The 25,271-nt window shown below is 35.5% G+C and overlaps 1 protein-coding gene across 3 annotated transcripts in view; it reads left to right on the forward strand.

Moving 5' to 3' along the window:
* LOC135195496 (uncharacterized) overlaps nucleotides 1–25,271 on the forward strand; it is a 153,838-nt gene that overhangs the window by 44,412 nt on the left and 84,155 nt on the right. Inside the window, exon 2 of one of the 3 annotated variants that reach the window (XM_064221713.1) lies at nucleotides 13,727–13,801. The exons of 1 other annotated variant lie outside the window; for it this stretch is intronic. The gene's annotated coding sequence lies outside the window, so the exon portion shown is untranslated. The remainder of the gene's footprint in view (nucleotides 1–13,726; nucleotides 13,802–25,271) is intronic. One more of the 3 variants, XM_064221714.1, reaches the window with a different exon arrangement.

Raw genomic sequence — 25,271 nt, forward strand, 5'->3', positions numbered from 1 at the left:
CACATTCTAGATACACGAGATGAAATGATAAAAATGAGAATTGTCTATGACCAAACAGATGCTGAAATAGTAGTAGTTAAGTAGTAGTAGTAAAAATGGTATTCGTAATAATGGTAATGACAGCAATACAATAATAGTATTGAGAATAATGGTAAAAATAATGAAAATAATAAAAACGACATCAGACGTAGAACATAATCCTTATCTTAAGTATAATGGAAAACTCTCACATCCTTACTCGTAAGTAAAAGAGAAATACTTTTAGCTGAAGTAATGGACAATCCGTTGTCCCTTTTTACCTAATGTTGTATCTCTACATATTTTTTTTAGAGGGGGGGGGGGGGGGGTGTGGCATTGCTTGTCCCTGGCCATTCCTCACATGCTGGAATATTCCCACGTATTTTCTCGCTAAATGGCGCACTTACGTATCTGTCTCTCGTGTGATGGCCTGATTTTCGTCTCTTTCTTAAGGGAGAACGCCCATTTTCTTTTTTTCCCCGTAGTGGAGAACGCCCACATTTTTCCCCGTAGTGGAGAACGCCCACATTTTTCCATGTAGTGGAGAAAAAACCCCAAAACCAAACCCAACCCCGCCCACATTTTTTTTTTTTTTTCCCTGTAGTGGAAATGCCCACAAGTTTTCCCGTAGTGGAGAACGCCCACATTTTTCCATGTAGTGGAGAACGCCCACATTTTTCCATGTAGTGGAGAACGCCCACATTTTTTCCCTGTAGTGGAAAATGCCCACAGTTTTCCCGTAGTGGAGAACGCCCACATTTTTTTCCCGTAGTGGAGAACGCCCACATTTTCCCCGTAGTGGAGAACGCCCACATTTTCTTTTTAATGTAAAGCCTCACTAAATATTTTTCCCGTAGTATGGACTTGGTTTCTGGTCCCCAGAGGGATTGGCAGAGGGGGTGGGGAGGAAGGGAAGTGGGGGAGAAGTGGAGGAGTGAGGGGGGGGGGAGGTTTCCTTTAGGGTTACTGAGGTCGATGATTGTTCGAACTTCATTTCCTTAAAAGGAAAGGTCCTTTTCAAGAAACTTCTATGGGTTTCTCCTGCAGGATTCCTATTTACGTTAAACGAAAACCAGACAAGAAATAATAGTTGGAAACTAGAACTGAAGAGATACAACACATCTCATTGTGAGGAACTTCTTTACATACAAGATATGTGACACCTGGAATAAGCTGCTACCAGAAGTTGTAAACAACAACAGTGTAGAAGAGTTTAAAAGACTTCTGGACAGAAACATTAGGACACTATGAATGCACAGTAAAACCTGCTCCTAGAGATAAGTGAGTACACGATGTCTCCTCTTAGGATGGACTAATAAGTCTTTGAGACATCCTAATTCTTGTAACTCTCTCTCTCTCTCTCTCTCTCTCTCTCTCTCTCTCTCTCTCTATACATACGTACGTGCTAATTTCTCCTTGTTTCAGGGTGGGGTTGCTAACTCCACGCCCATCCCAACTGATTATGGAAAGGCTTATGCATGGACGGTGACTGGCGTACCTCGATGGTCACCCATACAACTACTGACCAGGCCCAGTTGTTGCTCGACTTCGCTGATCGGAAAACCATCGTTATAACGAACGTACTCTTAATACGTAATGTTCGATTCACTTCAATAATAATAATAATAATAATAATAATAATAATAATAATAATAATAATAATAATAATAATAATAATAATAATAATATTCAGCTGAGTGGACGGTGAAATTTCACTCGAATATTCGACCATGGGTCATAAACTACGCAGGCATCATTAACTGCGTTTCGACTCGTTAACATATGACGTGGTCTTCAGTTTGTGTTCGCACGTACACTATCTAACCTCTCTATGATTAAAAACTATTTCTTTTCTGGCCAATGTACGTACAAACGAACGCACCACACAAGCGAAATATAGAACTGTCGGAAACAAATGAAGCCTAGGAATAGTTGTCCCAATGTATAGATCTTGAGTTGTCCTTTCTTCGCTTTGCGCTGTGGATTAGGAAGCAGTTGTAAAAGTTATTTAAAAATGGTAGCGACCATTTACAAAGATAATTAAAACTATGGAAAAGTATGACAATCCCTACAGTGTGAGTGGTTTTGGAAGAAATTTAAAAATGGTATCACTCCCTCGCGTGGAAAAAAATTTGGGAAAATATGAATTTTTTTTTTTTTTCTTTTTTTTTTTTTTTTTTTTTTAAGAACGAACAGACCGGCGGGTGATACATTTCGTGTCATTTTATGTTGTGTGATACTAGTTGGAAGGAAAATTTGTCAGATTAGTATTGACGAATGATGGTAATTGATCGAAATGGTTTGGTATGAATCACAACCCTGAAACCTTTAACTGAGGTCTGGATGTACACTTGCTTACTTGTATTTACCTAACTCAGTACACATATATATGCATAAATAAACACAAACATACAAACAAATGTACATTTTATATATATATATATAAATATGATAATTCACAAAAATAGCCACACAGCTGCACTATATATATATATATATATATAATATATATATATATATATATATATATTCATTATCATTATTCATACTACTTGTGTTAGGCTTTGTAAAATTAAAGAACCTGGGACCTTGACCATCCCATCTTATTGAAGCCTTTAATTAATATTATGTATGTGTTTTTATATACATACATACATACACTCTTTCCATATATTGTAGCCTTCTGTTAAAAGCCGTAGAATAAACTATAAACTCAAATATAAATACGTACTTATACACATACAATGTTTCCATTTGCTACTGTAGCCTTCTGTTAAAAATAAACCAAATGTCCACATCCCAGTCTTAAATAACCACTCGCCCTAAAACCTTCAATACCATCGCCTCGATGTGCTATCGGCTTCGAATGCTTCCTTTCTTCCTTTATTCCTTCCTTTCTTCCTTCCTCCCTTTCTTCTTTCTTCCTTCCTTTTCTTCATTTCTTCCTTTTCTTCCTTCTTCCTTTTCTTCCTCCCTCCCTTCCTTTCTTCCTTTTCTTCCTCCCTTCCTTCCTTTCTTCCTTTTCTTCCTTCCTTCCTTTTCTTCATTCTTCCTTTTCTTCCTTCCTTCCTTTCTTTTCCTCCTCCCTCCCTCCCTTTATTCCTTCCTTTGTTCCTCCTCCCTCTTTCTTTTCTTCTTCTTTTCTTTTCCCTTCCTTCCTTTTCCCTTCTTCTTCCTTCTTCTTTCTTCCTTTTCCTTTTCCCTTTTCCTTCCTTTTCATTCCCCCTTCCTTGCCTTCCTTTCTTCCTTCTTTAATTCCTTCTTCCTTTCCTCCTTCCTCCCCGCCCTTCCCTTCCCTTTTATTCCTTCCTTTTTTTTTCCTCCCTCCCTTCCTTCCCTTTTCCTTCCTTTTCCTTCAATTTCCTTCCCTTTTCCCCCTTCCTTCCCGCCTTCCTTTTCTTTTCCTTTCCTTTCCATTCCCTTTCCTTTTTCCTTCCTTTTCTTCCTCCTTCCTTCCTTCCTTTACTTCCTTCCTTCCTAACTTGAGACAGAGCAGACTTCGAATTCGGCTCCTATTTCAGAGAGAGGCCACAAGGGGAAATATATATCTATCCCCCCCCCCCCCGCATTACCTGCGCGTGCTCAGGTGTGTTTGAGGTGGGATTGTGGCAGGTGTGAGGCGTTTGTCTTTGCTGGTCGTGGTCTCACGGCAGCGCGCGCGCGTGCACGCGACAGCGTACTGGCTGGCTATCTAATTATACTGCGTGTTGGTTGTCGGTGAAAGTATATATTCATGTATATATATATGTATATATATACAAATATTAATGTATATATTATCTATGTATGTATATGCTTATATATTAAGGTATCTATAAAAATAAATATTAATGTATGTATATTCGTGTATAATCTATGCTTATATATAAGACGATAGACGTATATATAATTAATTATTATATATATATAAGATCTATAGTCATAATTATTATATTTATATATATATATATAATCTATACATACTTTAATTTATTTTACATTCGGCTCAACCTTCAAAACGCATAAATGCACCTAAATACAGTTTACATAATCCCTTGTATTATTAAATGTGAGTACATAACATTACGTGCATACAGCATTTATACACGCGCGTATACGAAAAATACAGCGTACGTACATACCCAAGCGAATAGTAAAAAGTGTATCGTAAATAGTCACATACTGAAATACATCATAATTGTATGTGTGCTTAACGTGTTTACAGCGCACAGCCATGAGTATACCCGCCAAGCTAACACTTGTGCTTGTACGCAAATATGATTAAGAAAATGAGCAATTTGTTTATACACACACACATACACACACACACACACACACACACACACACACACACATATATATATATATATATAGAAGATAATATATATAGATATTTTTATATATAGATATGTTTTCCAACATACAGTAAAATATTTTCTATATATTGACATTTATATATTTATTTTGTATACGTGTGCGAGCAGTACAGGGATGCCTACATGTACACCCGTGTATGCACGAGTATACATGCATGCATGCACCCGTGGTAATCATTATACTTATTCATATATACTAGAATATGATGGAAATGGAACAATTCAATTACATGGATCAATGAACATGTTGCTTCTCGATGGAAGAAGGGACTCTCTCTCTCTCTCTCTCTCTCTCTCTCTCTCTCTCTCTCTCTCTCTCTCTCTCTCTCTTTTCGCAAGTCCTTGAATACTAAATAATAACAATAAGATATAACGATATAAAACTATACTTGTTTAAATGACTCTCTCTCTCTCTCTCTCTCTCTCTCTCTCTCTCTCTCTCTCTCTCTCTCTCTCTCTGATAATCTGCAAAAAAAAAAAAACAAAAAAAAAAAAAAAAAATTCCAGGAGAGAAAATTTGAAGTTAATATTTTGTGTATGTGTGTGGTTTCTGGGGAATTGATTCAACACAAGAGAAAGTCCAGTGTCTAAAACATAACGTTTCACTGGAATTCAAATCATCAGATTCGCGAAAATGAAATATTTCGGATTTAATATTAAAAATCAGTCTGGCATGTCATAAAGAAATTGTTCTGCATTCAAAAATTGTAACAATTCGGCTTGAGGCATATGGTAGTTAGTTCTTTTATTGACAAAATATACAGCTATTAAGTACAAATTTGTCCAAAAAGAGATATAATACAGAATATACAAAGTAAACAGTAATCTCTTTTTGTTCTTGCAAAGAAAAGTACAACTAACACAAGCATATAATAAGATTGTAAAAAACGAAAAAGGAGCTTTACTATAGAGAAAAACGTAGTCACATAACTTATAGTTTTTCGGATAATCATTCATTCATAAACATCCTGTTAGTATCAAGTCCTAATACACATAATGCTTGAAAAGAAAAGGGAAAATATATTTGAAGAATAACAGAAAACAAGACAGAGCCGCACATTACTTATTATTATAAATAAATAAATACACGCAGGTGAAAAGGCAATAAACAGTTTTTTCAGCCGTTTTCTACACCACCTCTCACGTTTTCTTTGCCGGAGAAAACACAGACCTGTAAATCCAGGAAAATGTGTTTGTACAATAAAAGTTAGTTTTTATCGGACCTTCCTCCTATTCACTTCCACAATCATGGAATTTTCTTCGTTCGCCAGTGTTTCCTTATCTTATTTTCACATGCCACTTTGAACGACGTGTATTTATGAGTTTTAAACGATGTATTGAGTTGAGTTCCGAAGCGCGTATTCAAATGATGGGTTTTGATGCTTGTATTTAGTCATGAGTTTTGAAGCCCGTATTTAGATTATGGGTTTTGAAGCGTGTATTTGATTATATATACTTTTTGAAGGGTGTATTCAATCATGAGTTTTGAAACATGCATTTCATTATGAGTTTGGAAGCTTATACTTAATCATGAGTTTTGAAGCGTGTATTTAAATGATGAGTTTTGAAGCGTGTGTTTGGTTATGCGTTTTGAAGCGTGTATTCAATCATGAGTTTTGAAGCATGCATTTCATTATGAGTTTGGAAGTTTATACTTAATGAGTTTTGAATCTTGTATTTATTCTCTGAGTTTTGGAGCGTGTATTAAAATTATGAGTTTTGAAGCTTGTATTTATTCTATGAGTTTTGGAGCGTGTATTAAAATTATGAGTTTTGAAGCTTGTATTTAATTATGAGTTTGGAAGCTTATATTTATTTATGAGTTTTAGGGCGTGTATTTAGACTCTGAGATTTGGAGCTTGTATTTAAACTATGAGTTGTAAAGCATGTTTTAGCTTATGAATTTCGAAGAGAAGTCTACGGTGACAGATCTGCGCCCTCGCCTTTCTAACCACGAAGTGTGACGCCAAGTTGACGTTAACCGGTCAAATCATACAGTGACTGAACTCTGCTCGAGTTTGTCTATTGTTTATAAAGTGTTTTTACGTTGCATGGAACCAGTGGTTATTCAGCAACGGGACTAACGGCTTTACGTGACTTCCGAACCACGTCGAGAGTGAACTATCACCAGAAATACACATCTCTCACCCCTCAATGGAATGCCCGAGAATCGAACTCGCGGCCACCGAGGTGGTACGCCATGACCATACCGACCACGCCGCCGAGGCGCTCTGCTGCTTGAGTTTGGCCTTACCAGGTTTTCATATCACACCAACGCGCGCGCGCGCACTCTTTCTCTCTCTTCTTCTCCGTCATTTACACTATGCCATCATGCAGCGGTGAGAGAGAGAGAGAGAGAGAGAGAGAGAGAGAGAATAGATCATCCAGTTTCCATTAGCTGAAATGCAGGCAAGTTACAAAAAAAAAAGAAGGCTAAAAATCAGTGTAAAAAGAATGTCAATCTCAAGATCCAATCCGATGAACCCGGATTTGGAGCTTGGATGAAAAGAGTCCGTGATTCGGATTGGGCCGAGGGAGGGAAAAAGGAATCTCCTCTTGGTGATGATTCTGCATTGTTGATTCGTTGTTGCGCTGTTTTTATTTTGATTAATGCTAGAATTGTTGTTGTCTGGGTTTAGCCGTTTTTCTATTTGTTTGTTGTTGGGGGAGATAAAAGTCAGTTCGTGGTTTATTATTATTATTCCTTTGCTTTCAGACTACAGTTTATCTTGTTCAGTTCGTTAATTTTTTGACGTCATATCAGCTTACGCATGTTTTTATTATTATTGTTGTTTTTGTCTACATTGCATTTTATTCACTTCTAGTAAATGAGTTATGTGTTAAATCGCTTTATTATTATGATTTTGCTTTAACCTTACAGTTCAGGTACTTCATTTATAGTTAGAAGAATTAAAAAGGCCTTGTTTAAAATAAATTCCACTGATACTGCCACTCTTGATAACAGGAGATGCTTAAAAGAGGGTCTACTCCCTTCTTATATTATTATTATTGTAAGTGATGATGTGACGTGGCCCCTAGCTACGTCTATATGGAAATGATTATGAACTATAGCTGATTCACTTAAGGTAAATTCTTGGGTGAGGAGCCCTATTCCTACGAGACGTTTGTTTGGCGGCCTCTGATTGGCTGGTGTACCGGGAGGTATATATAGGCTGTCGCTCAGTGTCTCATATTTTCGTCTGCAGCTTAGAAAATTAGTGATATGTTTTTATTTCTTCATTTATCTCACGTTTTGCATGAGATAAGAAGGTAAATTATACATACATATATATATATATATATATATATATAGATATATAATATATATATATGAAATTTTGTCCTTTAATATCCATAACTTAGTCCTCTCGTGGGTTCGAACCAGCGCCCAGGGGACAGAGAGAAATCAGGACTTCAGTGACCATTGTCGACTCAGTTAACGTCTATGAAAATATGTTAATTCCGAGGTAGAGCGAATTGGATATTGTAGGGTATTTGTAGCTTATTGCGATAAATATATATATATATATGGTTTAATACTGACCACTTGACTGTATTATACTACATTGTATTTTAGTGCCTGCGCTCTTCCCGCAATTAGCACCGCAAAAATGAAACTTGTAGGAGCAACAACTTTCTAAGAGTATGTGGTTTGAAAACGCTGTGATCACTAGCCATACTTATTCGATCGTTTTTCCCATATTAAGAATTTTTATGTTAAATTTAGCCTAGTTGAAAAATAATCGTAATTTCTTAATATTTTTCTCAAGAAGTTTTAAATGTCTATTTAATTGTGATAACGAGACATAAATCGTTAGACACATGAGACTGAAAAAGCGAGAAAGAGAGAGAGAAAGAGAGGTGAGTGACGAAAGCAGAAACTTCATCAGATCCGAATCCCAGGTGGTGTCCCCTGTGCCAGGTAAGCGAGTGTATGTAAAAGTCTTCCCAGAATCCGGATGGATGATCCGCAACATAATAAGACAGATTCTTTATTTTCTCTTCTCATATCACACACATCTACAATCTGAAAGCACCGGCATATTCAAGGGGAATTTATTGTATGAAAAGTTTTAGATCATCTTGATTGCGCGAATGATACAAAATCCGATGATAAATAAAAACAAGTATATATAAAGAATAAAATGCTCCTCTCTTCACTTTTACTCGTAATTCCTTTGTCTCTTATATGACCAAAACTTTCCTATAATGTCCAAAACGTGAGATAAATAAGAAATAAAACATATTGCTAGTTTTCTAATGTGCAGACGAAAATACGAGACATTCAATTTGCTCTGCCTCGGAATTGATATATTTTCATATAATGTTGTTATCCGAAAGGTAAATTTTTTAGTTGATAATAATTTTTTCATCTCGTGGGTTCGAAACAGCGCCCAGCGGACAGAGGAGAAATCAGGACTTGAGTGACGTTATCAACTCCCATAACATAACATATTATATGAAAATATATTAACTCCGAGGTAAAGCGAATTGGATATTGAAGGCGAAGGGAATTTGTAGCTTATTTCATATTATATATATATATATATATATATATATATATAGTATTAACATGGTTGATTACTGACCACTAGAGTCCTAGACTGTATTATGTATTGTAACAATTTTAGTGCCTGCGATCTTTCCGCATTTAGCACCGCAAAAATAATATTATTAGTAACCGGAAAATTTCATTTAGTGGTAGTGGTTTGAAAACGCTAAGATCACTTGCCATGCTTATTTGATTGATTTTCCCATATAAAGAATTTTTATGTTAAATTTAGCAATAGTTGAAAACTAATGGTAATTTCTTAATATTTCTCTAAAGAAGTTTTAATTACCTATTTAATTTCAATAATGAAACATAAATCGTTCGACCTACGAGACTGAAATAGCGAGAAAGAGAGAGAGAGAGAGTGACGAAAGCAAAAGCTTCATCAGATCTGAATCACATGTCGTGTCCCCTGTGCCAGGTAAGCAAGTGTGTGTAAGCAGTATATTTTTAATATCCACAGACTTTTCCGAATTCTTCCTCGCGTTCCAAGCCTCAGTGGTTTTGTGAAGAATTCTGATGCAGGGAAAATACTATTTGGTCTACTGAAAAGACACCTATTGTGCCGGCATTGCCTGTCCGTCCGCCCTTTTCCTATCCGCCCTCAGATGTTAAAAACTGCTGAGGCTAGAGGGTTGGAAATTGGTATGTTGATCAACCACCCTCCAATCATCAAACACACGAAATTGCAGCCCTCTAGCCTCAGTAGTTTTTATATATTTTGTATCTTTACCCGAAGTGTGTCTGCAAACATTCATTATACACAACACCTAGAGCATGGCTATGGTTCTCCTTAGAATGGAGACCAAAGCAAAGTGAGGTTATATATACATATGGATATATATATATATATATATATATATATATATATATATATATATATAACAGGTTATTGCCATATTCTAACTACCAGGCTAATAAAAATTCGGTTACTTAACTCGATGGCTCTTTAGCGGAGTATGCCGACAATCGGCCGCCCTCGCCCTGGAGTTGAAATAGGAACCTTGATCTTGGTAGGGGTCACTTGGGTATCTGGTAACAAGAGACGATTGGGTATACATCAAGTCTTCGTTCATGTGCTCTCTCTCTCTCTCTCTCGTCTCTCTCCTTCCTCTCCTCTCCAATATATATAATATATATATAATATAATATATTATATATTATTATTATTTATATATACAATTAAAGATTATATATATAATATATAATATATATATAATTATATTATATTTGTGTAGGGGTTTACCAGATGGAATGTGCAATTTTCTTTTCTTTCTTTCTTTCTTCTTCCTTATTATTATTATTACTTATTCTATTATTATTATTATTTGCACACATTTTTACGGTACAGTCTTATCCACTGTGAAGTAACTTGATAAGCTCCCAGGACACAGATTTCAGTTAAATGTAAAGTGGAAGGAGTGCAGGTATTGTCATAGAAATATTAAAATCGATTATTATTTTTTTTTTTCCTTAAATAACATATGTTTTGTATGAAACTCCAGTGTGTATATTAGATATATACAACTCAGCGTGTATATTAGATATCCATTTTCCTGTGCAGCACATACATTACATGTAATAAACTACACTTTTAATTACCCTAAAGCCTTGAGCAAGAAAATGAAGTGTAGTATAGCAGGTATTATATTATAACAGCGATACAGTTGTAACATTTATATCATACTATTAGCTTCATTGATGAAAGGACAGTTAAATCATTAAATGTATGCCCAATGGCGATTGCTTCCATTCTTTCTGTCTATGTTTGATTATTATTAGCGTGTGTGTTTCTCTATTTTATTTATTTTACCAATACTGATTTTCCAGACCAACCAATACCTCGCTCTTTATGTGTCTTCATTTAACTTGTGCCGTTAAATTGAAAGACTTGGTGTATTTATAGATTCATTGATGAGATCTGTGGATCTTTTTAACATTTCGACTTCTGTAGTTGTCCAAATATGAGCCTCCAACACGCAGTGTTTCCTGGAAATGTGTCGCAAGAGGATTTCCTCGGCATTGAACTTCTGATCTTATTGTTAGTTATGATGTTAATCCTTCCAGTTTCTTTGTTGCTGTATTGAATGGTGATATTCATTCTGTGTCGATGATGCAGTTTCTTCGGCGTAATTACCGTCATTCACCTGCGTATGAAAGACAGGTATTGTGAAAGCGGAAGTCTGTTATTTAATTTTTAATTCTTTTGTCGTTACACGTCTGTTTCTTTCTGGCCATTCCGAAACTTCGGAATTTCCTCCCCACCAGGTGTTCTGTAGCGTATCATTTTCGTTTTCGAAATAGGGTATGTCCCTCTGTTAATCACCGAATGACCTGGTCTAGACATGGGCACGGGTTTGGCCATACCTGTGACTTTTTAGTGACCTGTGGCGTCTTCTGACCGTCTGTCTCGTTTTTGCGTTTTAAGACATTTCTGAAGGATCTGTTAAAAACGTCTTTATCAGAGTTATGCAAAACGTCTCCAAAATTTGATGACCTTCACCTTTTGAAGTGACCTTGACTTTTGACATGACTATTAGCCTTGACCTTTAACCTTCACCTTTGATATGACCTTTAACTTTAACATTTGACATGACTCTTAACCCTCACCTTTAACATGCCATTCAACCCTCACCTTTGACATGACCTGTAACCTTGACCTTTGATATTACCTTTAACCTTTAGCCCTCACCTTTGATATGACCCTTAACCTTCACCTTTGACATGATTTATAACCCTCACCTTTGACATGACCCTTAACCCTCACCTTTAACATGACACTTAACCCTCACCTTTGATATGACCTTTGACCTTCACCTATGACATGATCTTTAACCCTCACCTTTGATATGACCTTTGACCTGACCTTTGACATGACCCTTAGCCCTCACCTTTAACATGACATTTAACCCTCATCTTTGACATGACCTTTAACCTTCACCTTTAACATGACATTTAACCCTCATCTTTGACATGACCTTTAACCTTCACCTTTCACCTTGACCTTTGACATGACATTTAACCTTCACCTTTAAACTTGACCTTTAACCTTGACCTTTGACATGACCTTGAACACATTTCTGAAGAAACTGCGGAAGATACCTTCGTTGAAGTTTTGCTAAAGCTTTTCATTCACACCCAAATTTGATGACCTTGAAGTTGAGGTTATTCAAAAGCATTTTGACCATACCAAAATTTGTTGATTAACCTTTGATGTAGCACCTCGACCTTTGATATAACCTCGGCTTTCGAAAAGATCTTGACCTTCGATATGCCTTTTACCTCACCCTTCTTGATTACGCATTCAGGCAACTTTCTTGAACACCGAGACTGATGCCCTCACTTGACTGCATACCCAGAGGCATCTTGGCATAGAACACTACTGTGATCAGGTATTCTTGTGTCAGATTGTTATGTCTTGTGGACGTGTTTTTTTTTTTTTTTTTTTTTTAAGAAGCCGAAGTTGGGTAAAAAAGGCACCAGTTCTCAAAAGGGGGGTGGCGTAATCTGTGGGTCTGGCTCTCTCTCTCTCTCTCTCAATCTCTCTCTCTCATCTCTCTCTAAATCTCTCTCTCTCTCTCTCTCAGACTATTACCCATCGAGGAAATATTTGGACGTCTTATTATATACTCTCCTTGGAGAATACTTTGACATAGTTTTATTTCTTTTATTTTTATTCTTTTATTTATATTTTCATTCATATTATTATTATTTTATCATTTATATTTTCATTATCATGATTTCCATTATTTAATGTTATTATCATTATTATCATTATTTGATAAATATCCTTCACGGCGTATTGTGTAGTAATTATTTAGTATAACATCATACTTTGCAATAACATCATCCTTTACTATAACATCATCCTTTACTATAACATCATCCTTTTACTAAAACATCATCCTTTAGTATAACATCATCCTTTGCAATAACATCATCCTTTACTATAACATCATCCTTTACTAAAACATCATCCTTTAGTATAACATCATCCTTTGGCATAACATCATCCTGTATTGTAACATCATCCTTTACTCTAAAATCATCCTTTACTATAACACCATCCTTTGGCATAACATCATCCTTTAGTGTAACATCATCCTTTGGCATAACATCATCCTTTACTATAACATCATCCTTTAGTATAACATCATCCTTTGGCATAACATCATCCTGTACTGTAACATCATCCTTTACTCTAAAATCATCCTTTACTATAACGCCATCCTTTGGCATAACATCATCCTTTACTACAACATCATCATTTAGTATAACCTCATCCTTCCTTTGGCATAACATCATCCTTTAGTATAACATCATCCTTTGGCATAACATCATCCTTTACTATAACATCATTGTTTACTATAACATCATCCTGTACTATAACACCATCCTTTACTATAACATCATCCTTTAGGATAGCATCATCCTTTACTATAACACCATCCTTTACTATAACATCATTATTTAGTATAACATCATCCTTTACTATAACACCATCTTTTACTATAACATCATTATTTAGTAATAACATCATCCTTTACTATAACTCATCCTTTTACTATAACATCCTCCTTTACTATAACATCATCTTTTAGGATAGCATCATCCTTTACTATAACCACCCATCCTTTAACTATAAACAGCATTATTTGTATAACATCATCCTTTACTATAACATCATTCTTTAGTATAACATCATCCTTTACTATAACATCATCCGGGGCACGTGTCTTCACTAAGTTTGAATCTTAAAGAAAGAAAAAAAATAAACATTTAAACCTCTTCATTCTTGCAGGGATGAAAACGACATAGCAACTTGCGGTCTCAGGCTCCAGGCAATTCGCCAGAAGGTGCGGCTTGGATGTGAGTGGTAGGTGCTGTCATCATTGTAGGAGTGGTAGTAGTATAGTAGTAGTAGTAGCAGTAGTAGTCGTCGTCGTCGTGATATTGTCAATAGATGATATAATCATTTCTGTAGGATATAGGTAATTTACACTCCTTAGATGTAGCAGGAGATTGAATATATAATATAATATATTAATAGTATATATATATATATATATATATATAATTAATATATATTAAATATTATTATAATTATATTAATATTTATATATATATATATTATAATATAATTATATATATATAATATAATATAATAATATCTTAATTATATATAACCTATATAATTATATTATAATATAAATAACTATAATAGATATATATATATATATATAATTATATATATAATATATATATATATATATATATATATACTTCAAATCTGGTTGTATAATGTGTAATAGCAGGACAGATACACACAGGCACACACGTATAATATATATATATCATATATATAATATATATAATATATATTATATATACATATATATATATATATATATAATATATATATATATATATATATATATATATATATATAATATATGCAGAAGCCAGGTACTATGTCGTACCTCTTAAGTAAATGGGGATACAATCCACAATTAAGTAAATTCCTCTTGTAGTTTATACAAGATCTATATATTTTTAAACTACAAGAAGAATTTACTTCATTGTGGATTGTATCCCCATAATATATATATATATATATATATATATATACATACACCACATATATATATTTATATATATATATATATATATACACGTATATATATAAATAGACATGTAAAAATACATAAAAACTATATATATATATATTATATATGTATATATATATATATATATGATATATTATATTCCTATATATTATATATATTATAATAATATTATTATAATAAATATAAACCTTATCCTATAAACAGAGCATTGTCCTTCTTCCAGTTTTATTGACACAGATCACAAATCTCTCAACGCACGTATGACAATTTCTCTTGACAATAAAAAAAAAAAAAAGCAACATGTCATCTCCTTTTAAAGAACTGTTTACCCAAGCGACGGTCGTAATGGTTTCGACCAGAATAGCAATGGACGAGTGTTTTTGTTCTTTTTTTTTTATTATTCTGTATTTATCCAATTTAATCTCGACGCAAACCCGTTGTTTACTGTCTGTAGATCGTATTTGCATATCGCAGTTTTAATTTATTTCCTGCGTCCGAATCTTTCAAAAGTATATTTGAAAACTTTGAGATCCGAATTGAAACGATATATTTTTTATTTGTTTTGCGTAATCACTTTAAATGATTGAGAGAGAGAGAGAGAGAGAGAGAGAGAGAGAGAGAGAGAAAGTGTCGTACTCGAAAGAGGAGGATTAAACAGTGAAGTGCAAAATATTTTGCGTCGTGTAAATATATATATATATATATATATATATATATATATATAATATATATATATATATATATATATATATATTAATATATATTATAGATATATATATATATATATATATATATATATATATATATATATATATATAATATATATATATATATATATATATATATATATATATATATATATATATAGTGTGTTTGTCCGTAGGTATTAGTATATATATATTAGATATTGGAAAGGACATTTGTAGCTTGAATTGATATATATATATATATATATATATATATATATATATATATATATATATATATATATATATATGATAATGTGTGTGTGTATCATTAGTTTATATGAGCATAATAAAAAAACCAGTTTTAGCTAATACATAGGTCAGAAAACATTCTTTAACCTTAAAATACGTATGTCTCATCATGTCTTGCTTTATATCTTCATACGACTTCGATAAGACTACGCGTCCGAAAAATGAAGGAGAGCTGTTTTAAATCCTCGCAGATAGTATACACATTTCCATTTTATACATTTTGTTTTATACCTTTCGGTCTCCTATCGCAGGTGAAGTCTCATTAAGGGCAGGGGGCGGGTGGACGCGGGGGGGGTGGTGGGGGAGCCTCCATGAGAGCTCCTCCTCGGGACGAAAATGGCGCTCGATTGAAAATCCCTTATGTCCAATGGTCCTTCAGTCCTGCGAGGAGAGCAAGGTGAGAGAGAGAGTGAGAGCGGGGAGAGGGGGGGTGGGGGGGATTCGCTGCCTCATATGGTATAATGGAAAACGTGTAAGCAGGAGCAGGTCGAGGTTTATTATTATTATTATTATTGTTATTATTGATTATTATTATTATTATTATTATTCAATTATTATTAATTATTCACGAAAATTATAGGTACATTATCAAAGATTACTTATGTTTTTGGCCACTTTCCGCTATAGAACTGAAGCACTACCTCAGGGAATTATAACTGCATAAGCTATATGTAAACGTTGACCATATATATATATATTTATTTATTTAGTTATTTATTAATTATCTAATTATTATCATTATTATTATTATTATTTTTATTAATTTTTTTTTTGCTCTATCACAGTCCTCCAATTCGACTGGGTGGTATATAGTGGGTGGGCCGGGTTGCATCCTGCCTCCTTAGGAGTCCATCACTTTTCTTACTATGTGCGCCGTTTCTAGGATCACACTCTTCTGCATGAGTCCTGGAGCTACTTCAGCCTCTAGTTTTTCTAGATTCCTTTTCAGGGATCTTGGGATCGTGCTAGTGCTCCTATTGATTATGGGTACGATTTCCACTGGCATATCCCATATTCTTCTTATTTCTATTTTCAAGATCTGAAAATAGAAATAAGAAGGATATGGGATATGCCAGTGGAAATCGTACCCATAATCATAGGAGCACTAGGCACGATCCCAAGATCCCTGAAAAGGATCTAGAAAAACTACGAAAGGCTGAAGTAGCTCCAGGACTCATGCAGGAAGAGGTGTGATCCCCCTAGAAACGGCACACATAGTAGAAGAAGTGATGGACTCCTAAGGAGGCAGGATGCAACCCGGAACCCCACACTATAAATACCACCCAGGTCGAATTGGAGGACTGTGATAGAGCACAAAAAAAAAAAAAAAAAAAAAAAAAAAAAAAAAAAAAAAAAAATAACAATAATAATAATAATAATTAATTATTTTTATTATTATTATTATTATTATTATTATTATTATTATATTATTATTATTATTATTATTATTATTATTATTATTCTCTGAGAATTATAGCTACATCATCAGAGAACATTTATTTATTTTATTTATTTATTTATTATTATTTTTTGGTCTATCACAATCATTCTATTCGACTGGGTGGTATTTATAGTGTGGGGTTCCGAGTTGCATCCTGCTTCCTTAGGAGTCCATCACTTTTCTCGCTGTGTGCTCTGTCTCTAAGAGCACACTCTTTTGCATGAGTCCTGGAGCTACTTCATTTGGGAATTATAAAGGGACATCTCATCTTTCGAAAGAAGGAAAATGTTACGAAACGTAACAAAATGGTAAGGAAAAAATTCCAAAACTTTGAAATAGCCGGAAAGAAACCTACTTGTATAAAAAAAAAAAAGTTTAAACCAATTGATTTTCGTTTTCAAAATAACTGTCTTTCTTATGTATGTAAATTCTGGGCATCGCGAAGATCTTAAAAATGCAATAGTTCGTTTAACCGTGAATCTCAAAAGGCTTTACAGATTTGTGATAAATTTTTAGTCTGTTTCTTCCTTATTTATTTTTATTTTTTTTGCTCAGAAAGAAAAGGGGAGTGAATGGTTGTTCTTTCAATCATTTTTTCAGCCTTATTTTTTTCGGTTTTTGCCAACGAAAGAAAAAGTTGTTAATATTGTAAGCGCGAAGGTTTTTTTTTATTTTTATATGTTTGAAGTTTACTCTCATATTTGGTTTTCAGGCAGGAGATAAAGATTTTTTTTGCATATTTTTTTTTTGAACAGAGGGAATGAAACTTCGAAACAACAAATATCAAAAAAAAGACAAAAAAAAAAAAGCAAGAAAAATATAAACATCGCATCCGAAACAGAACAACTTGAATCGAGAACTCAAGTTATCCACAACAACAGCATTAATCCGATAACAAACAACAGACACACCAACAACAACAATCTTGAAGGCAAAAGACCAACGACTGGTGCAAAAATACGAAAATATATTACAGGAGAAATTTTATATATACCTATGTGAAGAATCTGAGGCAAGTCATTATCAGGAACGTATCGCTCTAATTAGCCTGCAATCGAGAGAGAGAGAGAGAGAGAGAGAGAGAGAGAGAGAGAGAGAGAGAGCAAACTAATCGAAGTGCCTCGTATTCCCCCCGTTCATTACCGGGTGGTCATGAGCCAGTGAATCATAGTAATAGAGGTCGGTTAGTAATTATGGAGATCACCCCACCCCCCAATAAGCCCTCCCCTCCCCCTCCCCCACCCCCCTCCTCGAAAACGACTGTGATTATTAGTACTTATATCGCGGGGGAGTTGTATGGATCCCTTGTTTAATTACCGAGTTTATTGGAGGGAGAAAGGAATAAAGAGAGAGAGAGAGAGAGAGAGAGAGAGGCCAAACAAGCGTAAGGCATCAGAGAGAGAGAGGGAGAGAGAGAGACCAGATATGCATAGGGTCTCGATGAATCTGCCTATGTATTGTCTTGTACAATAATATGATTTGTAAAGGTTCACATACAAAGTAATGACGTGGTTCGGAAGTCACGTAAAACCGTTGGTCCCGTTGCTGAATAACCATTGGTTCCATGCAACGTGAAAACACCATACAAACAAACAAACAAACAAACAACATACAAAGTAAAAGGAACGAAAGCGGTAGTCGTTTGGGGACGAAGGGACGCTGCAAAGAATTTCGAGTAATGCCTACAGTGCCCCGCGTGAGGTACACTGACGGCACTACCCTCCCGCGTGGTCAATTTGGCGGTGACCATTTTGATATTTTCCGTGGAGCCACCCTCTATCAAGGGAAACCAGTTGAATATGGATAAATGATTAACCGTTTACTTTAATAATCTGATTTAGCATTTTCAAGAAAGAACAAGGCTTTATCCAACCTCCAGCATACTCGGAGGCGCGTGCTAAAATCTACGGTCAAATAGAAGTTTGTCTCACCAACGAAAATTAAAAAAAACGCCAGATTTTATTAGAAATAATTTTTCTGTTCTGTTTAACATGCGCATTATTTCATTTATTTTCATTTTCAATAATATCCTATCCTAAAATTCCCGTATCTTTGACTCAACGCGAAACACCCCCCCCCCCCCCCCCCCCCCCCCCCCCCCGCAACAACAACAATAATAGCTACAAAGTATTTTGTAGGCATACTCCCCGAGTAAGCGAAAAAAAGCATAAAACCAACAAGAAGCATCTTTTTCAGACCTTTTAGGCTTTTTCTAACCGTTTTCCCCCCCCCTACCCCCCCCCCTCCCCCCCCCCGCCAACAACAACACAGCAGCCACAAAGTATTTTGTAGGCATACTCCCCGAGTAAGCGAAAAGAAGCATAAAACCAACAAGAAGCATTTGCAGTTTTCATAACATCTGAATTCCCAATTCCCCTATTACGACCCTTCCTCCTCTTCCTCCTCCTCCTCTCCTCCTCCTCCTCCTCCTCCTCCTCCTCCTCCTCCTCCTGCGTTGTTGGCCTAATCCTTCAAAAGCTCGTGGAAGGACTTAGAGAGAGGAAAAAAAAAAAACTTTCTGAGAGGAATTTTATCTTGTGTTTTTCCTTCTTTTTTCAAGATGGTGGAGTTGTCCCGAGGGAGACTTAACTGACTGTTGCATTTGTCTCTTATTCTAATATTGTAAAATCGGAATATAAAACTTTTCTAGAATTTTTCATTCCAGACAAAGTGATGATGTTAGCTTTGCGCAACCCCCTCCCCTCCCCCCTTTTTTGTGTTTTTGTTTAACTGATTTTAGATCACTTTCTGGGTGGACTTTTTTTGTTCAGTAGATATAATTATGGATAGTATTTTTTTTTTGCAGATTAGTAAATTGAGAGAACATAAATGAAATACATGAGAATGATTCCTCATTCCACCTGGTGAGGATTACCTCTTCGAGGCTTTTGTTTTACGGTTTATATTATTATTATTATTATTATTATATTATTATTATATTATTATTATTATTATTATTATTAATAATAATAATAAATAATAATAATAATAATATAATAATATTATTATTATTATTATTATTATTATTATTATTATTATTATTATTATTATTATTATTATTATTAAGAAGGGTCGTATTATTTTTATTTTCTATGAATTTTTCTTTGTAAATTATACGAATAAATTTCCATCAATTGTGACCTCACTACTGAAAATTAATCCCCTCTCCGATGACCGCGGGTTTTGCGACGCCTGTTACTTATATGAGTTAATCAGTCGTGGATCGTTAAACCTGGATGTCGAATTGTGGCTTCAGTTACTCGTACTGATTTTATTTGATTTATGACATTTGGGCTGTTAAGCCAAGCACTGGACCACTGTCGGCCATTGAGCTCTTAAATTCATGAAAAGAGGGAGTTGGAGAAGTTGAACAGCAAGGCAGAGAGAACCAGAAAATGAAGGAGATGAGATACAGGGATTTAAAGAAGTCACTGTTAGAGGCGCCGGACAGCAAAATTGAAGAAAGAGAGGGCGAATGGATGTGGAGTAAACAAATAAAAAGTTGGTATCTGCCAAACACCCCTTAGTAATGAACCTACAGTGCTCCACATGAGGTACACTGAAGGCACTACTTCCCTAGGGAGTACGCGTATTAATAAATCAATTGTTTAATACGGACAACAATGCCCCCCCCCCCCCCAAAACTACGAACGCCCTTATAGTAATGCCTACAGTGCTCCACATGAGGTGCGCTGAAGGCACTAGCTACACCCCCACCCCCTTACCCCCACCCCCATCCCCATCCCCTCCCCCAAACACGACACATCCGCCTGCCGCTTGAAGAGACAGTTCGAACTTCGAACTCGCCTGCAAACTTCAGCGGGAAATCTAAAATTCATCGTTTGAAACGTCTGATTATTTTATGATGCCGAGATGCGACCGTGACAGAGAATCTCTCGCAGCCTTTAAAAAAAAAAAAAACTTTCCGTGAAAATTTGAACGGGATTAACGTTAGCGATTTGTACGATAAAAGTTTCGCGAATTTTGAAATCCGGAAGATAAGTTCGTTCGGAAACTTGTCTACGTCGTTCGTTTTTGATGGAGTTTTAGTCAATGCCTCGGGATATATTGGTTCATCCGGGATTAATCGTGAAAAGTTTTCAGAGAGAGAGAGAGAGAGAGAGAGAGAGAGAGAGAGAGAGAGAGAGAGAGAGAGAGAGAACACCTTAAGAAGTATCGGTTCTTTTATGCTATTTTACAGTTATGAATATTTATGTATGCATGTATATAGTCAGTATATATATATATATATATATATATATATATATATATATATATGTATATATATATATATATATGTAGAGAGAGAGAGAGAAAACGCCCTAAGAAGTACCAGGTTTTTTATGTTATTTTTCAGTTATGAAATATTCTAAGGTTTTAGGGAGTACTGAGTATATTTATGGATATATATATATATATATATATATAGATATATATAATATATATTAAGTTTCTAGGAAGTATATTTATGTGTATGTGTACATATATTACATACACACACACACACACACGCACATATATATATATATATATATATATATATATATATAATATATATATATATATATGTATGTATGTATGTATATGTATATTTACATACAAAAGAGAGAGAGAGAGAGAGAGAGAGAGAGAGAGAGAGAGAGAGATCTTTGATATGATAATGAGCTTATGTGTTCATGTGGAATATCTACCCCGCTCAATTTAACCTTTTAATCTACATCACTTTCTCCTTTCCCCTACTTAAAAGCCAAAGAAGTTTCTCACTTAACGGGGGAAACTGGCTCTATTCTGTCTCTACGAAAAATCCAAAGACCGTCATGTAATTCACTTATTTAGAAAACCATCGTGTGATTATCATAATACGCCTCTCTGGAGTTATCAGGCTATATATTAGTGTTATTGCGTTCTGTCTAAGTTGGTAACACTACCTGGCACCTTTTCATACTTTCTGCTTATTCAGAGAGGAAGAGGCTCTCTGATCATCGTGGGCACCGTCTCAAGGATATGCCCACTCCGAAGTAATTGGTACAAGTACAGGATCTGCTGGCGCCAACTTATGTCAGTGCCAAGGATCTCATACCCACATACCCTGGTTAGTTAGTTCGGAAGGAACCAGGCCTCACGTGATAATGGTGACTTTGTCACCAGAGTCGTCGAATGGCGCTAGTAGGATTCCAGTCACATAATTTTCTACCCCGTAGGGGGGTAGTGCAGTCAGTGGACCTCATGCGGTGCACTGCAGGCATTACTTAAGGTTCATCGCAGCGTGCCTTCGTCCCCTAGCTGCAACCCATTTCGTTCCTTTTACTGCACCTCCGTTCTTATTATCTTTCTTCCATCTTACTTTCCAGCCTCTCCTAACAATTGATTCATAGTGCAACTGCTTTGAGGTTTTCCTCCTGTTACACCATTCAAACCTTTTACTGTCAATTTCCGTTTCATCACTGAATGACCTCATGGGTCCCAGTGCTTGGCCTTTGGCCTAAATTCCATATTCAGTTCAATATATTCCAGTTCCAGTAGATATCAAGTCGATGTAATGAAGGAATGCACTGGATTACGACTTCAAACGGCACTACGTTATTTGTATGAGGAAGAGTCTATGTCGAATGCAGATTGCTAAATAGGATGCCAGTCATGAAATTGCAATGAAATTGCAAGCCAAGAAGGTATACATTGTGGATTATGGGCATGTGGTCTTCTCAGGTCACTTAACAACAAGTGTAGAATGACATTGTCTTAGTCAGGTACCGAAGAATGGCTCTATATTATTCACACTTTAATTTTATATAGTCGGCTAAATTCGTATCTACGACGCTAGTTTGTAATATCGGATGATAAATGAAGATTATTGTATCCGAATATGCTTTTGAGTTGGAGCATGGGCTAGGTAAAGGTACTGGGTTTGCCAGTCCCGACGGCCTTTGCGTCAGGAAGGCGTCCCAGGATGTCAGTATATTATTGAAATATAGATGTAAATTCAGATCTTTTGAAGTCTTCCTCTGAAAGTCTCACGAGCTGCTGTATTGATAAAAGCCTTAAGATATTTACTGCCTGAAAGGTTAAAGACTTAAGTTGCCAGGAGATGTAAAGGCTTTTGTTTCATCAAATATTGTTGAAACCAGGATTTCGAAAGTTTCACTGAAGAATGAAAGATTAACTTCGCAAATGTTTGAAAGGTTTTGTCATTCATTTAGTCTAAAGAGTCTGTTAAAGCCGAGAGGCTTCTACCCAAGTGAAAAGCGCGCCTTAGTGGCGTGGTCGGTTTGGTCTTGGCCTGCCACCTCGGTGGCCGCTGATTCGATTCTCGGGCATTCCACTGAGGAGTAAGAGATGTGTATTTCTGGTGATAGAAGTTCACTCGCGACGTGGTTCGGAAGTCACATAAAGCCGTTGGTCCCGTTGCTGAATAACCACTGGTTCCATGCAACGTCAAAACACCATACAAACAAACAAACAAACAAACAGACAAACACGTGAAAGGCTGAAGAGGAGTTTAAACTAAAAGCCTAAAGACCCTTCATTGAAAAAACGCCAAAGGCACTGGACCTAAGCCCGAAAAATTGCTTTCAATAAGACCTTGAATCCATTGTCACTATAAGAATGTGAAGACTTACGCCACCCCTCATAATTCAGAGCGCCATTTTTATCGTAAGTGGAATGCAGTTCCCTCCGCAAAGGGTAAAAAAGAAAAAAAAGAAAAATAAAAATAATAAATACGTCAGCAGAATCCTCTTATATATCCTACGGCTCAGTTCTCTAGTTTCCTGTTGGAATTTGGAAGTCTTCTTTCCTCCGAAGGGAGAAATGTAAATTGGAATTTATTTTTTGTGTGAGCTTTTTTGTTTGTGTTTTTTGTTTGTGTTTTTGTTTGTGAGTTGTTTGTTAATGAGTTTTTTTATTAGTGAGTTTTTTGTTTGTGAGTTTTTTTTGTTTGTGTGTTTTTTTTTTTGTGTTTTTTGTATGTGAGTTTGTTTGTTTGTGAGTTTTTTTTTATTAGTGAGTTTTTTGTTTGTGAGTTTTTTTTGTGAGTTTTTTGTTTGTAAGTTTTTTTTTTTTTAGTTTGTTGTGCTCGGATTTATAGGTCAGTTAATCTGCGTTTGGGGAGAGGGGAGAGAGAGAGAGAGAGAGAGAGAGAGAGAGAGAGAGAGAGAGAGAGAGAGAGCAATGACTGCCTCCCACTCTGTTTGGGAGTTGTAGAGCGTTTGGTTCGCATTCCTCTGGTCTGTGGATTGCTCCCGAAATAACCCCCGCCCCCAATCTCCCCCAACCACCAACCAGTCGACCCATCTGCTAATGAGTGGTAGCGTCGACTGGGGGTCGCAGAAAGGCTTTGTGGAACAATGCATCCCCGACATATATATATATATATATTATATATATATATATATATATACATATACGTATATATACATACATATATATATATATACATATATATATATATATAGTATATATATATATATATATATAGTATATATGTATGATTATATATATAATATATTATATATGTATGTATGTGTAAATATATATATATATATAAATATATATATATATATATATATATATATATATATATATATATATATATATATATTATACATACATATATATTGTACACAGTGTCCATAAAGTGCAGTACCATTACAAGAATTTATTGCTTGTAATGGTACTGGGACTTTATGGACACCCATATATATATATATATATATATATATATATATATATATATATATATATATATATATATATATATATATATATATTCCATGAAATTTCTTCATACACTGTCTAGAAAACCGTGTCGTGGGTGGGGGGGGGGGAGGGGAGAGGAGGTTAGTTGCATAGGTGCCGGTATCATGTGGTCTAAGAGGGGTGCGGGGGTGGGGGGGGGAGGTGGGGGCGTACAAGACGGGAGGGAGAGAGGGGTAGTGGGTATCTTAGCCCCGAGGCTCTACCAGGATATCTGGCCAGTTACAACAACTTCATTCCTTCCCTTATAACTTTTCTTTTTTTTTTACTTTCGTTCCATTATTATTTTTTCCCTTTTCGAAATAGGACATTCTCGGCCACCCGAGGCGAGCAAGCAAGAAAGTAGAAAGTCAGTTTGACATTTCGGAGGTTCTCTCTCCGACGACGAAAAATCCGCTCACGCCCCCCCCCCCCCCACCCCCCGGGGCGAGTTTGGGGAAAATGGCTGAGAGGAAACTTTCCAGTTGGGATTGCTTGTTCTGCAGAGAATAAGCTTCTGTCTCTCTCTCTCTCTCTCTCTCTCTCTCG

Source organism: Macrobrachium nipponense, chromosome 16 (assembly GCF_015104395.2).
Source record: "Macrobrachium nipponense isolate FS-2020 chromosome 16, ASM1510439v2, whole genome shotgun sequence".
Taxonomy (NCBI): domain Eukaryota; kingdom Metazoa; phylum Arthropoda; class Malacostraca; order Decapoda; family Palaemonidae; genus Macrobrachium; species Macrobrachium nipponense.